Here is a 16,500-nt window from a genome sequence, read left to right on the forward strand (position 1 = left end):
TGTCACGACCGGAAGGAGGTGACACTGGCACCTAATGGGTTGAGGCCAGGAATGCTGCTACCCTGGCAATGCACACAACCGCCCCCCTAAGTGTCAACAGCGGGGCAGGTGGGAAGCCCCACTCGGGACCCCAGGTCTGCCAGTGACCACGGTGGTACTGCTGAGTCCTCCCTGCGGCTCCAGTGTCAGGCAGGGAAGACTGGCTGCAGGCCATTATGTAAGGAGGCGTTTGGGAAATCTGAAATTTTTGTAATGGACTGTCGACAGCAAAGCTAATAACTAAGCCTCTTGAGCTTTACTATGTGGCAGGCATCTTTCCAATACTTGACATATATTAACACAGTTATTCCTCCCAAGCATCCTTTCAGGTAGGAACTGACAGATTCAGACAGCAAGTGGGTGGCTGAGGCAGGAAACAAACTCAGGCAGCCTAGCTAGCTCCTAAGCCACACGCTGAAACACTTCGCCATGCTGCTCGGTAGGGAAAAATGAAACTCCTAAAACATCTGACCGATTCTTTTAACAGTCTCCCTCATAGAGGCCTAGTTATAAAACCCCATTCACGCTTCTTCACGAAGGCTTGCTGGTTATAGGCCATATGGTCATAAGATAGAGATTTTCCTCTTTGCAAAATTATCTGCTACAGGATCTAGTTTGGTCTCATTAGCAAGATAACTGCTTTGTGCCTCAGTTTCCTCATCTGCAGAATGGAATTATCAGCCATAGCACTGAATTTTTAAAATGGTTAAATGAGATGATACAACCTCTTTGTACTATCTTAACATAATATTTTGTATTTTTGTAACATGTGGTTCTTAGACAGGTACCAGTTACTGGCACATGGGGAGATAAGTACAGCAATTAAGAAGAAGCATTGAGAAACTTTGATGGCAATTTGCCAGAGTCATTTTATATCTCTAACATCTAACAGTTTAAAAAAAAAAAAAAACCAGTTCCCGACGTGGCGCAGTGGTTAACAAATCCGACTGGGAACCATGAGGTTGCGGGTTCGATCCCTGCCCTTGCTCAGTGGGTTAAAAGACCCAGCTTTGCCATGAGCTGTGGTGCAGGTCACAGACGTGGCTCAGATCCCGAGTTGCTGTGGCTCTGGCTACAGCTCCGATTCGACCCCTAGCCTGGGAACCTCCATATGCCACAGGAGCGGCCCAAGAAATAGCAAAAAGACAAAAAAAAAAAACCTTGAATTCTGAATTTTTAATAAAAATATTCACTTTTCTCATAATACATTTTTATCAAATTCTACAAAATAGTTGTCCATGATAGGGAATTAAAAAAAAAAAAAAACAACATACAGGTTCATCATCACAGATGGTACGCAAAGGACTGAATAACATATGTAAAACATTTAAAATGGCACCTGACATTTAGTAAGAGTTTAATAAATGTTAGCGAAGCGTAGTAATAGCACTATATGCTAACAAAATGAGCTCTCCATCCCAAAGATGTATGTTCCTGAGATTTATCTTCCATGTCATTTTAGCTTCATCCTCAGTTCTATTAAACCTCTTTCCGAGAGTGTGAGCCATTAAGAGAGGTGCTGCTCTACTGCTGGCTCATGTGTCATGTATTGTCAGACACTAAATATTCTAACGGCTGGTGTCTACCACGGGCCCCAGGGGGGCCACCACTAGCACCGTCCATAGCTCTTCTGGTTGTTATTCTGCCACAAAAGGGACATGATCTTAGGCTGTGCCCTAGCTGCCGAGGGACCAGTCTCCCTGACTCATCACCGGGCAGACAGCAAGGAAACGCAGAGCTAGACAGGAGCCACGGTGGGCAAAACAGATCCACCTCGGGGTGGCTGCGGGGTGAGAAAGAGACCTTCGCACAGCACCGGGCTCGATTCCACACGCGGCGGGGGCGAGTGGCAGTGGGAGCTGAGGATTCCCGCGGGGCCGGCAGAGGCACAGTTAGAGGAGGCGGCATTGAGGCTGGAAGCTTCTGCCAAACTGACCCGTCAGAATTCTCACTGGAGAGACAGGCCCAAGTGACTGGTTCCTGGAGGAGGAGGAGCCCCACGTGATATGGAGGCTGATCAGGTATCAAGGGCAAGGGTTCTTGCAAAAATGTGGAATGTGCGCCCCGGGAGAAGGTCCGGGGTCCTGACTGAAGTTTGGTCGAGCCAAGACTCTTGGTCAGAGGGAGGCCACTGCCCTGCCCTTCCCCCCCCCACCCCCTGCCCCCCACGGTCCAGGGTCCCTTCCCTGAGGGGCGACACGCTTTACCTGCCCCGCAGCGGGAGCCCACGCTCCTCGGTTTCCCCTAAGGAGGCATCAGAGGCACACTTTTCAAACAAAACAAATTCCCGGGTCACAGAAATAGCAGCGCTGAGAAGGTCGTGCCTCTTGGTTTTCATTTGGTGCACAAATGAAGTGGGGGGGGGGAGAAGTAAATAGAAAACCCCCTCGCCTGCGAGCTGTCGGCTCCTTGCATTCGTGCTTTCCGCCCTCCCTCTGACCTCCTCCTCGCAGCCCGTTTTCCCTCTCCTCTCGTGAACCGTTGACTCATTTCACCTCCTCTTCCGAAAGCCCCAGTGCTTTCACCGGGTCACGGGATTCAGGTCCTGACTCCGCCAGCCTCCGGCCTCTTCCGCATGAATGCTGCCACCAGCCCCTCGGACTTAAGCATCTCTTGAGAATCTGCTGCTGTCCTTTTAGGACAACCAAAAGCACCACGACAAGTGGAAATCGCCACGCAAAGAGCTAGAGCAGTTTTCCCAAGGGCTCTCGTGGCCCCCAGCTCAGGTACCAAACTGAAATGTCTTGTGAAACAGTATGGAGCCCTTTTTTCCCCAGAGTTTTCATCTGGAGTGGGAGTCAGAGACGTTGGAGAGCCAGGGCCCAGGGCTCACCGTTTCCTCTTTATTGAAGCTCCCAGGGAGGGCCGCTTACCCGCTTAATCATTCCCATCATAATAAAATCTCTGTGCCCCAGAGGAACGTGACTAGATTTCTTCTGTTAAAATCTCATTAAAGGCTGCCGCAGCCTGTAATAATCTCCTAATAGATGGCAGGGCTATTTGGCTGCTATTAGGTTTTCTTTCATTTCTTCTCAGGTCCCGTAAGTGTTGCCTTATCTCCAAGGCATTTGGTTGTCACTGACGTGGAAAAGAGGCTCCAGCCACTGCAGACCACGTGGGGAGCAGCCCACATCATCTGTGAGGAGACAGACCTCTCATTAGCCTCCTCCCTTCCCCTTTCGCCGTTTTAAGATTCTTCCTGTTCAGCTGAAAAGAGATGGCTCTTCTCATAAAGCCGGGCCAAATGCCTGGGCATTTTCTCTGCTCAGTGGTTTGAGTGTAGCCTACCCACCAAGGGTTGTGGCTTCACGAAACCACCAGAACAGACAGTTTAGATCAGAAGAAGCAGGTGTTTTCTGAGTGTCCATCTGAATGGCAGCAGCTCAAGCCTTCAGAGGCGTGTGACAGAGTCGACTGCAGGTAGAGAGGTTAAAATCGCCACGGCCCCTGGAGATCTTGGAGCTGCATATGCTTTATAATCTCTGGCCCCTGGAGATGGGCGATCAGAAACGGATTTGGGGAGTTCCCTTCGTGGCGCAGTGGTTAACGAATCCAACTAGGAACCATGGGGTTGTGGGTTCGATCCCTGCCCTTGCTCAGTGGGTTAACGATCCGGTGTTGCCGTGAGCTGTGGTGTAGGTTGCAGACGCGGCTCGGATCCCGAGTTGCTGTGGCTCTGGCGTAGGCTGGCAGCTACAGCTCCGATTAGACCCCTAGCCTGGGAACCTCCATATGCTGCAGGAGCAGCCCAAGAAATGGTAAAAAGACAAAAAAGAAAGAAAGAAAGAAAGAAACGGATTTGGAATATCTGGGTCCTGGCAGAATGGTGGAATGTTCTGGTGGCTATGAGCCTAAATAGAGGCCCGAGTACTTGTACTCAACATCCATTCCACCAGGCCACGAATTCCTTTATAGAGTAGGGGGAGTTCCCATTGTGGGTCAGCGGAAATGAATCTGGCTAGTATCCATGAGGACGCAGGTTCGAGCCCTGGCCTCACACAGTGGGTCAGGGATCTGACGTTGCTGTGAGCTGTGGTGTTGGCCGCAGATGTGGCTCAGATCCCAAGTTGCTGTGACTGTGGTGTGGGCTGGCAGCTGTGGCTCCAACTCAATCCCTAGCCTGGAACTTCCATATGCCACACATGGTAGCCCTAAAATGGAAAAAAAAAAAAAAGAGAGAGAGAGAGAGAGAGGAGTGGGGTGTGTGGCAGGAACGGGTCACCCTATACTCTCTCCAGCAGTTATAGGGGCGATAATCCTTGTGACAATTTGACAGGGAAAACTGAATTCTACAAGTATTACCACTACCACCACCAACCTCAAGAGCGCACATTTACCAAGCACTTATGCTCTGCCAGGCACTGTTCTAAGATCTAAAAATCTTTACATGTGTTAATTCCTTTTATCTCGCAACAACCTTATGAGATAGGATTATTATGATCATTCCCATTTTATTTATTTCTTGCTTTTTAGGGCCGCACCCACGGCACATGGAGGTTCCTAGGCTAGGGGTTTAATTGGAGCTGTAGCCGCAGGCCTACACCACAGCTCACGGCAACACCAGATCCTTAACCCACTGCGCAAGGCCAGGGATCAAACCTGCGTCCTCATGGATGCTAGTCAGGTTCGTTAACCACGGAGCCACGATGGGAACTCCCCGTCATTCCCTTTTAAAGAGTAGGAAACTAAGGGTTAAATGATGGACAGGAGAACACGAGCGTTCTGACGACAGCGGTGTCTTCTTTATCTGTTTAAGTCTCTGCATTAGCTACGCTACAGCGTATCTCACTTGGTACTGGAAGCAGACGGGCGGTTCAGCTCCACTGTGCCACATACAGCAACGGTCCTCAGCGCAGGAAGGCAGTTGAACTGTCCTGAGCTACCGGCCAGTTAGCTCAGGACAGTTCATATTTATATTCGTATTTATATTCTCTTTCCTCTCTGCTGGGTCCCAGAGCCTCCCCTCAATACGCATAGTTCCTGCTCTACCTTAAATATAACTTCAGACCTACCTGCTGGAAAGGGAGGCCCTCTTGGAAGAGACTTTTAAGCCTATTGCTTCGGTTTTGTGAAGACCAGCTGTCTAGGCTGTGTGAGAAGCCCACTGCAACGTGTCTGAGATTTGTCAGCTCCTTAGTGAAAAGACTGGGACTTCTGCTTAGTAAGTGTTCCTTTGTGGGTCTACGCCACAGGCAACATGCGTCTTCAAGTCCACTTCGTCTTCCCTTCCTGGAACCATAGGTATCCTCTCTCTACCGTATTTATATTCTCTTTCCTCTCTGCTGGGTCCCAGAGCCTCCCCTCAATACGCGTTCTCAAGAAAGAGTTTCAAACCCTTCTCAAGGATGATGCGTAACAGGGCCGCTGTCCCCAGCCACGCGGGCTGGCTCTGCCCAGTTCTGAGACAGGTAACGTGTCACGCTGCCTGCTGAGGTCTTTCACGGGCAAAGACAAATCTCAAGCCGAGGAACGAATCTGAAATGGTGGGATTTTAGTCATCAGTTGGGCAGATGAGGAGTTTCTGGGGAGGACTAACAAAACTTCCCCCAGTCCCTGATACCCAGTAGGCAGCTCCTTCTCCTGATGAGTAGAAGGCTGTTCGTGCTCCCAGGGTAACCTCGTGGGCAATTAAAGCCGATCCCATGTTGCCACTAGAAAGAGCCAATTGCCATTCTGCTGAAGACAGCGCGTGTCCGCCCTGGCCTCTCTGCAGGCCTCCGGCTCTTCTCCTCCTCTAAGATGGACTTTCCCACAGAGATTTTATACAAGGCAGAGTCGTTTTGCTCACTGAGCTTCTGGGATTTTTCTACTTCTCAAGTAAACCCTTTTGGTGAAATAGGTCCAGCTCTTTGGAATACAAATCCTTAGCTCGAGGTTGCTTGAGTGGAAATTTTTAACAAGCAGTTGCCTCAGCTGCAGAGCCATGCGAAATGTGATTTTCTTAATGTGTGTGTTCCCACAGAAGCTAATAAATGGACATTCCTCTGGTGTGGACACATCCTATTACTCAGCTTGATCTTAATATCGCTGGCAAAAACAAAAAACAACAACCAAAACCCCCACATTTGCTGCACTAGCAAAGAGCTGAATTCATGATGTCCGGCCACATGACTCATCCTCAGACAGAGTCCTGTTGACACAGACAGAACGCTGGTTGCTGGGGGTGTCAGGCTGCCAGATGGAGCAGCCGGTGTGGCCATGGTCACCCCCGCTGCTCCTGTGGTACCCCACTAATCAGAAGTCACCACTTGCAGTTGACAGGGTGACGGATGGCAGACTCATGACATCTCATTATTTCTGAGGCAAAGGAGAAAGAAAAAAAAAGGGCACCAGGAAGGAGGAATAAGCTTGCTGTTTAGGTTGGGGGGGTGGCCTGATGCACAGCTGAAGACTGAGCCTGCCGTCACCCAGGGAGCTGAAAAGCAGGTCTTCGGGGTAATCCTGGATTTGGGGTTGACTGGGCTCCCGGAAGGGCATCTGATCTCCTCCCTACCTTGAGGCTGACTCATCCCCACGCCAGCCTGGGTTGGGAAGAACTCACTGGAAGGAGCCTGCAGGGCCACCCCATCACTCCTTCTGGGTAGCACAACCCCACAGAGCAAATCTGGGAAGGATCCTGGATTCAAGCAAGGACCATGCTTGCGAGGCTGCACCCACCATCTCCCATGAGAATTCCAATGGTCAGTGGACAGGCCTTGCCTGTGGAGCATGAAGTGACGCTGTAGCCACTGGGCAGTTCTCTTAGCGATCCCTTCTTGGCCTGAAGCTACGTTTGTTTTCCTGACAGTTCCCAGACTGGTCGGAGGGGAGGTCACATCACCCCACCAAGCCACACAGGCACACATCTGACTGCACTTTCATTTGCTTGAGAAAGAGGGTTAGAGGGTTCATTCTTTCAGAGTGTGACTCTTCCTGGCTGTGTACCCTCCTGGTTCTCAGCAAAGTTATTTCCTCCTTGGGTTGTCCTTGAACCCTAAGCATCTAGTCCCTTAACTCTTCACTGAAAAGCCTTCTCCATGAAGCTCTTTCTAAACCAGACCTTCGACCTGATGTAGTTTCCTCCTCCTTTGTATATTCCTACTGCAGTTTGTACGCTGTCACTCCGCTCATTCATTCAGTCATTCTGTTATCTATTGGGCACCTACTACGCGTAGCCCAGGCATTGTTCTAGGCCAAGAGGACACGGTTATGAACAAGACAGACGGTGTTCTGATCCCACAGAGCGTCCAGTCTAGTGGGGAGACGGCAGTAAACAAGCTCCACTACTGTTGTTGAGAGTAGGGTCAACATTTTTTTACAGCTGAAGAAATGAAAATTATAAGCCATCCAAATTCTCTGATTCAGTCTTGGTTCAAATTATAACAAGAGGTCACAGAGATGTTTGTCAAGCCTTGGGGTGAAAAAAATTCTGTCTTAATAAACAGTGTGCTCATGTTGTTTGAAGTGCTTTCCTGAGGCTGCCCACCTCTGACATGGTTTTATGACCCCGAATCCCCCACTTCTCCTTCTCCAACCAGAATCTTTATTCTTACAGAGCAGCTGCTTAACTAGGTATGAGAGAGAAAGCAATCTTATTATATCAATTCATACTAATGCGTGAGTGACGAATTCACACATAACTTCAAAGAGTTTTTTACTTTTTGTGACAATCTTTACTGACCCTGAATAATATCTAGATTTATTTCAGTCCTTAATATAAATTGGAAAAAGGAAGGCAAGAGAGGGGAAGTTTCTACTCGTTTGTAAGCTGTGGGTTCCTTGAAGACAGAGACCATCTCATTTTTGGGTGCTCAGTTATCCAGCCCAAATGATTGGGTATCTAATCAACATTTATTGAACTGAAAAGAATACAGAAATACAGGAAGAGACGATAGGAGGGGAGGGGAGAGGGTAAGAGCGAAGAAAGTGAAAGGAGGGCGGAATGGAAGGAGGAAGGAGGGAAAGCAGGAAACGCAGACGGAGGGAGAAAGAGAACACAGCCCAAATTATGGTACAGTTTCGCATTTCTTTCGTGGTCAAGGCCGTCAGTTTCTGCAATTATTGGAGGGATTTATTCCAATAGAAAAGAAAAAAATGCTGCCGCTTCAGAGTGCCAACAAGAGAATGGAGCCAGGAGATGCTGAGCCCTAAGGAAAGATACTGACCAAAGCCATAAATTTCTCTTTTCCAGCATGACAGAAATGACTCATGACAGATGACCGGCCACTGTCGATTAGACCCCCTGAGGGGCCCCTGGGCCCCCAGGAATGGGTCCATGATCATCTAACAAGCACAGGAACTCAGGGACTAACCCTGTTAGGGTTATAAAAATTGATCTCTGTAAATTCAATATAATTAAAGAGGCTGCATTCATCCACCGAAGGCCGCAGTGGAATTTTCCACTGAAGCCAAACTAAAACGGAAACTTGAGAGAGAAGTGGAGGTGAGAAGGCAGAAAGCCAGGACCACCAGTTTTCTGTTGGGTCTCAGGAAATGAGAGAGGAAATCTTTTTTAGATGCTGAAAGAAAAAAAAAAAGTGCAGCCGCAGACTCTGGATGTACAGGGCACCCAAGAGACCAAATGTTCCAGCGTTCAGAAAGATATGGGCTCAGAGTAATGGAACCCTTGAGCAAGATGGGCCTGGAAACCAAAGGGAATTGGCATCATTTTTGCCAAAATACACCTCAGGGAGTATAATCCGTGTAGTCAGGTGTATCAGAAGAGTTCTGCTCAGTTCACAGCCAATAAAACCATATGCATTTAAGTGTTTGCTTCCAACAATGAGACCACACGGTGCCTGGATTTACAGTCCAGCAGAATCCCGACCCCTCTCGTTAGTTTCATGACCTCGGTCAAGCTACCCGATCTCTCTGAGCCTCCTCAGCATCTGGCAAGTGGAAAAAGCGTTCTCTCTCTACCATTGAACGAGTGCTTTCCAGAGACTCCGCACTCTAGAAGTACAGCCATCTTCACTCTTCACTGCTACCCCAGAGGTGAGTATTATCACTGTCTTCCGACGGGGGAGGTGAAGAGATGGCCTCGGCTTGTCCAAGGTCACAGAGCTGCTACGTGTTAGAGCTGGAACTGACACTTGGTCTAATTCCAGAGTCCACAGCCTCACACCGGGAGGCCCGGGCTCTCCAGCTCTCCTAAAACCATGGCGCTGAAGGAGGCCGAGCTTTCCCACGCTTCTGTTCCAATACGGCTGGAGGAGTACCTTCCTTCCCTCGTCACAGCAGATCTGCACGAAAAGGAGTCCTTTCCTGCTCCTTTTTCAGTTAAAAGGCACGGAGGCTTTTTCTAGCTGGTTTGGGGCTTTGTTTTATCCCATCGGCACAGAAGCATCCTAAACCCGTGGACTGGGAAACACAGATCTCAGCCCCAGGTCTCCCATGAACAGAATGATCACAAGGAATGCCATCGGTCAGGCTTCCTGGGCACCTCCACGGGGCAAGGGCACGGCCAAAACACGCTCCCTGTTTCTGTGGACCAGCAGCGGCTGCAACCTTGGAACTCAACCTCTCCAGCTTATTAGAACAACCAATGACCCAACATGAGAACTGCAGAGTGCATTCAGATGGAAAATGGTCTCTTTCTTACGAAGTGATTTAATTAGCAGCCATTTTCCCATCAGCTCAGTTGTCAGCACCACTAGGGCAGCTGGGGAGAAAAACACTGGGCCTCTGCCTTCCTGGCTCCTTCTTTTCTGCTGCCGCCTCTTGGAGATGGAGGAAATTGAAACCGATTTAGGAAAGAGCAGTTCAAGCTGGGAAAGGCGTGGATCAGGCCTGAGGGCCGTCTTTTATGCTCTTCTGAGAGTCTACGGTCCCAGGCTGCTATTCTCCAATGTGGTGCCTGATTCTCTGGCACGAGGAGTCTTAAAGCTTTTCCATTCCTGTGCTTTTCCCTTCTGCTCCTCGCCCCTGGTCACGACCTCCTGCAGCTCTGGTGGCTGAGAAAACAAAACGAATTTCAAAGAGCTCCTTGGTGACAATGCCTAACTCTGAAGGATATTTGGGGTGGAGAATTAGCCGGAGGTTAAAGCTGCCCAGAGGCTGAAAAATTTCTCAGATAGCCTCGGCCATCTAATTATACGTCCCTGTGAAAGCCTAGGTTCCATCCCGGACCAGCTCGATTTTGACATTTTCGTTGCATTGCTATTACAGTTTCAGCACTCAAATATGCAGCATCGGGATGGGTACAGCTAATACGTCATCTTGCCCCTGCATCAGTGCCTCCATCCCTCTCACGGATTTGGGGATAAGCAGGGAGTGTCTTCCAGACATCCGCGGGAATTTTCTTTCTTTGCCATTTCCTAGAAAGAAGGCGATAAAGATGGGGTTTCGCATTAGTGACTCTGCAAAAATGTCCATCAGTGTCGAGAGGTTCCGAGCTCGGCGAGCTAGTCTGGAAAGCCATCACGGAGAACGTGGGCTTTGGATGTGCTTGGAAAATATCCGACAGATTCGTGGCTCCCTTTATGCATATTTAGACTTTTTTGGCCCAGGAAAACCAAATGATCCCAGTTCTTTCTCCTTCCTCATGCAAAGTGGTAATCTTTCAAAGAGAAATGTTGCTCGCGCTGCTGTAAGAAAGCATTCGTTTTTGTTTGGTGTGTGGCGGCTGTGATGGCATATGAGTAATACTGTCACCCAGAGCAGTGTTTATCAAAAACCGAGCTGAGCTGGGACCTTTTAGGGGGCTGTGACGTCAGCGGAGGGGGTCATGACCAGCACTTGGTCAAAGGAGATAACCGAATAGAAAAGAAGAGGAAAGGTCCGCTTCGGGCTGCAGGCGTGCTCTCGCACACACCCTGGGTCACAGTGTAAAATGCAGTCCTGACAGCTCCACCTCTGGCATCAGAAGACCTAGCTTCTAATTTTGGTTCTTCTATTAAGTCCGTGGCCGAAAGCAAGCACTTAATATTCCTTCTCTAAATTCGCCTTTCAGTGAGGGTGAAATGAAGGGCTCCGGTAAAATTCTAAGCTTCAGTGATTCCATAAAATAGGAAAAATATAAATGTACTCCTGCGCAAATGGACTAAACCCCGAAGTCAAGGAGAACTGAGTTGGGGTGTTTGGAATTACCTGCGCTGTTGCTCCTCCAGTGACACCCATGTGTCTGCGTGGCTACGACAAGCCTTTGGAGCCACCTAGCCCTGCTGCTGAAGGCAAGCGATGTTTACTGCCGGTTTTATGGAAAGGATCTAGCAAGTCGTGATGACATTTTAGAAATAAACATGTCAAAGACAGAAATCTTGGTACAGCATCTTGCGTGTGGTCCAGGAATCGCCTCGACCAACACTTCATCTCCCTGAAATAAGACGAGGAAGCTCTGCGGAGCCGGGGACCGCGGCCGGGGAGTGTTGAGACGCCCGCTCCCCGTGGTTTCCCGCTGACCGGCACCTTCACCTACGCATTCCACGAGACGCTCCCTTCGCATGCTCTGCACCCTAACCTACTGCCCACTTCTCTGCAAGTCAGGACAAAAGTGTGGCTTTTACCTCCACGAGCTGCCCCTCAGCCCTCCAGGGCAACCCGTCTCGGCACTGCTCTGCGGACCAGTCCCAGCCCGAGTCGGGACTTCTCGGGGTCCCGCGGGAATGCGCTTCGACGGCCCAGCCAGCTTCCTGTCTCTCCTCCCGTTTTACATGACGACGTCCTTGAACCTGATGCCCTCTGGTATGTGAAACGGAGCTGCCTTGCAACTTGATTTGTCTCGATGACGGACTAGAGCGATAACTCTGTTTCCTATGACGTCACTACCTGTTTATTGCCTTCATTTACATCGTGAGTCATTGGAGGTGTCAGTCATTGTATCAATAGACTCCCCTACATCAAGAGCACCTCCAGGTACATTCTGGGCTCTCGATAAATGCCGCTGAAATTCAGGTCCTAGCTGGGGAAGAGAGAAGGGAAGACGTTTTCGAAAAAAAGCAAGGAAACTACTGGTGAAATTTGGGATCTTCCATTCAAAGGCCTCATGCCTCTGGCATCAAAGTATTCACTTCTGGCCTTAAGGATTTGCTGAAACTTAAAGAGCCTTTGGAAATCACCTAGACCTGTAGTTGACCAACTATGGCCTGTGGGTCCAGTGCAATCCACCACCTGCTTCTATATATCAGTTTTGTCGGAACACAGTCGCGTATTGTCCACAGCTGCTTTTGTGCTCCAACTGCAGGGCTGAGTTGTTAGGACAGAGACGGTGTGACCCACAAAGCCTGAAATATTTCCCTGGCCCCTTCCAGAAAAGGCTTGCTGACCTCTGATCTAGACAGAGCACCACTGACTTGACACGTGACAGGGAGGCCGAGGAGAGGAATGACGTGCCCAGACTGTTAACGGCACAGCTGAGAGGCTGCTGGGCCGGCGCCGTCCTGCCTCTCTCCTCATTCTCTCACGCTCTCTCCACCTGAGTAACAACAGCTCACTGTGGAGGCTGGATTCAGAAGAGTCAGGACACTGTCCTGTGATCCTCTTCTTGGCCAGGGAAGCAGCTGTGAGCCTCTTGGGGCTGCCGGCTGAGGTCCTGTCTTCCCACACCTGTCCACTGGAAGGAGTGGCGGGGTCTCAGCCTAGACCTGGACTTTGTCTACCCCGGATTCAGACATGTTTGGGTGCATCTGAAGCATCGCAGCTCTGGGCCTCCTAAGACGGCTTTGCCATGAGCCTCCCAGGAAAGACTTCATCCTCAGGAGCAAAGGGGAGAAGAGGTGCACAGATCCAGGTCCATGTGGGAGGAGCAGAGAAACCCCTCCTGCTTCTCCCCCAGGACTCGGGACACCTGCCCGGGTCCTGGGGAGAAAGGCTGCAGAGAGGAAAGAATGAAAACTAAGGGAGTGGTTCCACAGCGCTGGGCAGGGCATGGAGGCCCTGTGGCAAGGGCTTTGGCACAATGAGGGGTGGTATGGGGTGGCCTCCAGGGGGCTTCACAGCCATATGCGAGCACGCTCAGAGCACTCAGGCCAGCAGGCTGGGGCAGGACTGGAGAAAAACAGAGGACCACTCTACGTGTGGGTGTGAAACACCCCACGGGGCCCCAAGCAGCAGCGGGGAGACTCTGAGGAGGCTGAAGGGTTCGTGGTAGCAAATGGGACTGAATCGGTGAAGTGCTCTTGTTTCTGTCCAGCTGCTGGAGCAGGCGGCACTGACAGTTCTAAGTGCTACCCTTCAGCTGCCTCAGCTGACGTTTGCGCCACAGAGGGCTGGTTTGGCTCTTCCCAAGCCACATCCTTGGGTGCGGACAGGGAGGCCTCCAAAGCTCTGCTGCTGAGCTTATGGACCCTGGTTCAACAGGGCAGGGACGAACTCCAAGTCAGGCCACAAGCAGTTCGCTCGCTGTCAGACACCGCTTGCTACGATACAGTCAGTGCAGTGGATGCTGCCGCCACAGGCCACCTGAGCTTAAGTGGGATCCAAAAGGATGGCGTTTGGCCTGTGAGGGAAAAAGCAAAAAACCCTTGTTTTGTAACCGTTAAATCCCATCCATGGTAAGAAATACGGGCTCATACATAGGGCTTAAAATAAGTCAGACAGGAGTTCCCACTGTGGCACAGCGGAAACGAATCCAACTAGTATCCATGGGGCCTCACTCAGTGGGTCGGGATCTGGCATTGCTGTGAGCTCTGGTGTAGGTCACAGAGGCGGCTCGGATCCCCCGTTGCTGTGGCTGTGGTGTAGGCCGGCAGCGGTAGCTCCAATTCCAACCCTAGCCTGGGAACTTCCCTATGCCGAGGGTGCGGCCCTCAAAAGCAAACAACAAAACAAAAAATAAGTCAGGCAGAAGAGGTATTCATTCCACATAGGTGGTTGTTACCATGGAGCTAAAAGATCACAGAGGGAGCTGTGCAAATGGCACGAGAGGGGCAGGGACACAGGCAGGGTCTGCAGCGGGTCAGATAACTTCTGAGAGCCATTCGCCAGGCTTACAGGTGATCATGGGCAGTGGCTTTATTTGTAGGCAGACAGTATCTTACAAAGAGTGAAGCCTGTGTGCTAAGAAAAATTATCCAAAACTTGGAAATAAGACAACAAGTCTTAAGCGTGCCATTTATGTCATGCCATCACATTGCCGAACAAACCCACCTAAGGAAATGCTTCGGGAGAGATAACTTAGTTAGACTTACTAATTACTAAGGATTCGGGCCCAGACTCCATAAAGTTAGATGTTAACTTAAGCCTACTGCTAGGCTGCAAGTGAAATCTGTCAGACTGAAAACAAAACCCTACAGGGTCCGATCTTATTGCCACGTAGACTATTAACTAGTTTTATCTACTTTGCAAACCAACTTCCACATTCTTTACTCTCAGAATCATATGAAGCAGCCGCTTCTGTTCTCCTTTGATTGGGCTTTGTCATCCTGCTGCTTTCCTCACTAATGAATTAGATAAATCTTTGACTATACGTCAGTATGAGAATCATCTTTTAAACATTTTATAGAAGCCCTATCCTCCAAAATTCACGGTAGGCTTCCCTGTTCATAATTATCTATCTTATTCTCTACACATCATAATGAATTAGACTCATCTGGCTTTCATTTCTCAGCTGACAGATTACTAAAAAAATATGAAAACTCCTTTTATTTCTACTTTGAGGTCAATTTACTGTAGCAAGTTGCTTGGCGACCTTTTGGGTCCAGTACTGTACTGGTTGCTCTGTGAATTATGGAAGAAAGATCAGAGCTCCGTCCTTACGTATTGTACAGACCAAATGGGGAGAGGAATTGTATGTATTTTTTAATAGTCATCTGCGTTGAGACATTGCTGTGATATACTAAGGCCGGTTAGCTACCTTGAGCTCTGAGGCTAATCTAATTTTATTCTAGGATCTAGAAAAAAAAAAAGAGAGAGAGAAAGCAAGAAAGATGAGCGTAGCTGTAACAAGTTTCTGCCTCTGTTGGCTCTCACCCAAACTAATCAGCCTGGGAGATTGATTTCCCCTCCAGCCAGCATCTTGTTCAGCATTTCTGCTCATCATGCTTCTGGCACTGCTTCCTCCGAGGACTGTCCATCATTCCTAACCATGGCTGGTCCTCTTGATAAATCAGCAGACAGATGCTGGGGACACAGAATGGAGATGCAGACAACAGACCTGACTCACAGACTCATCCCTTCCTTTGCGTCACCTTGCTTGGCTTCTCACATCAGAGGGATGCACCAGGCAGTCTGGCAGTGAACCGGGGGTGGGCAGGCGCTTGGACTACAGGGGGGAGGATTCCTGGGATGAATTTGAAGGAAGAAAGGGGTGTCCTCTAAGCGCTCTGAATTTTTATAGGTCCGTCTCTGAGAAATATCTCAGAGAATGATGCTGATTGTACAGTCTCTTCAAGGTTGGCAACAAAGGCCAGCGTGTTCATTGCTGATACGAAGAGCAAAGGAGCAGAGAGTGGGTTTGGGCACCCACAAGTCTGTTCGCAGGAGAGGCTCGGAGCTGCGGCAGTAGGGCCTGGAGAAGGTGGAGACACATCTCGCCACACTTCCATTAACCCATTTTATCAAGGAAACCCAGCTGGGGTCCTCCAGTCCCTTTGGAGTCAGCGAAGACTGGTCTGAACTATCTGGATTATTCCCAGATTCCCGTGAATTAGTGGGGGCTCCATATGATCGTGTTCAGCTCCGGCTCTAACATTCCGCCCGTTAAATTATCTGTCCTAAATCTTATGGCTGTTCCTTTCTTGTCACTCTGGCTTTAACCCAAACATGAGAGAACTTGACCCCCTTCCCATGAAATAACCATGCACTTGGGGAGAAGAAGGAAACCTAGATGCAGCAATATAAACTATTTAAAACTGAGTAGTAGAGGAGTTCCCGTCGTGGCTCAGTGGTTAACAAATCCAACTAGGAACCACGAAGTTGTGGGCTCGATCCCTGGCCTTGCTCAGTGGGTTAAGGATCCGATGTTGCCGTGAGCTGTGGTGTAGGTTGAAGATGTGGCTGTGGTGTAGGCCAGCAGCTGTAGCTCTGATTAGACCCCTAGCCTGGGAACCTCCATATGCCGTGGGTGTGGCTCTAAAAAGGCAAAAAAATAAAACAAAATTGAGTAGTAGATATTCCTCTTCTTAAGAGTCCTTTGGCTCCTCTGCCTTGTTGCTCTGCTCTCCCCCCATCTTCTTGTTCTTTTATGCAAATGCAGTGTGTTGCCGTGCTCAGGGACACGAAAGCCACCTGCTAGAGTTCATACCCTCACCGGCTAAACACCTCAGGTGAGTTACTTCACCTCTCTGTGCCTCATTCTTCTCATCTGTAAAACGGATTACCTCCCTCATAAAGTAGATGGAAGCGAAAAAGAAGATACAGATGCCAGCAGGCACACTGAAAGATGTTTAGCATCATTAGCTATAAGGAAAATGCAAATCAAACTCACAATGACTCAACTGATTTACTTTGCTGTACACCTGAAGCTAACACAGCTTTGTTAAGTCAACTACACTCCAATAAAATCTATTTAAAAAAACACCGCAATGAGATGCCATTTCATACCCA

General features: G+C 49.4%; 1 long non-coding RNA gene across 1 annotated transcript; it reads right to left on the reverse strand.

Annotated features, from left to right (window-relative positions):
• Positions 7,656-15,932, reverse strand: LOC110255537. The gene is made up of 2 exons (XR_002336062.1): positions 14,926-15,932; positions 7,656-13,453 (listed from the first exon to the last, which is right to left on the reverse strand). It is a non-coding gene; the product is annotated as an uncharacterized LOC110255537 (long non-coding RNA).

This window comes from Sus scrofa, chromosome 9 (assembly GCF_000003025.6).
Source record: "Sus scrofa isolate TJ Tabasco breed Duroc chromosome 9, Sscrofa11.1, whole genome shotgun sequence".
NCBI lineage: Eukaryota > Metazoa > Chordata > Mammalia > Artiodactyla > Suidae > Sus > Sus scrofa.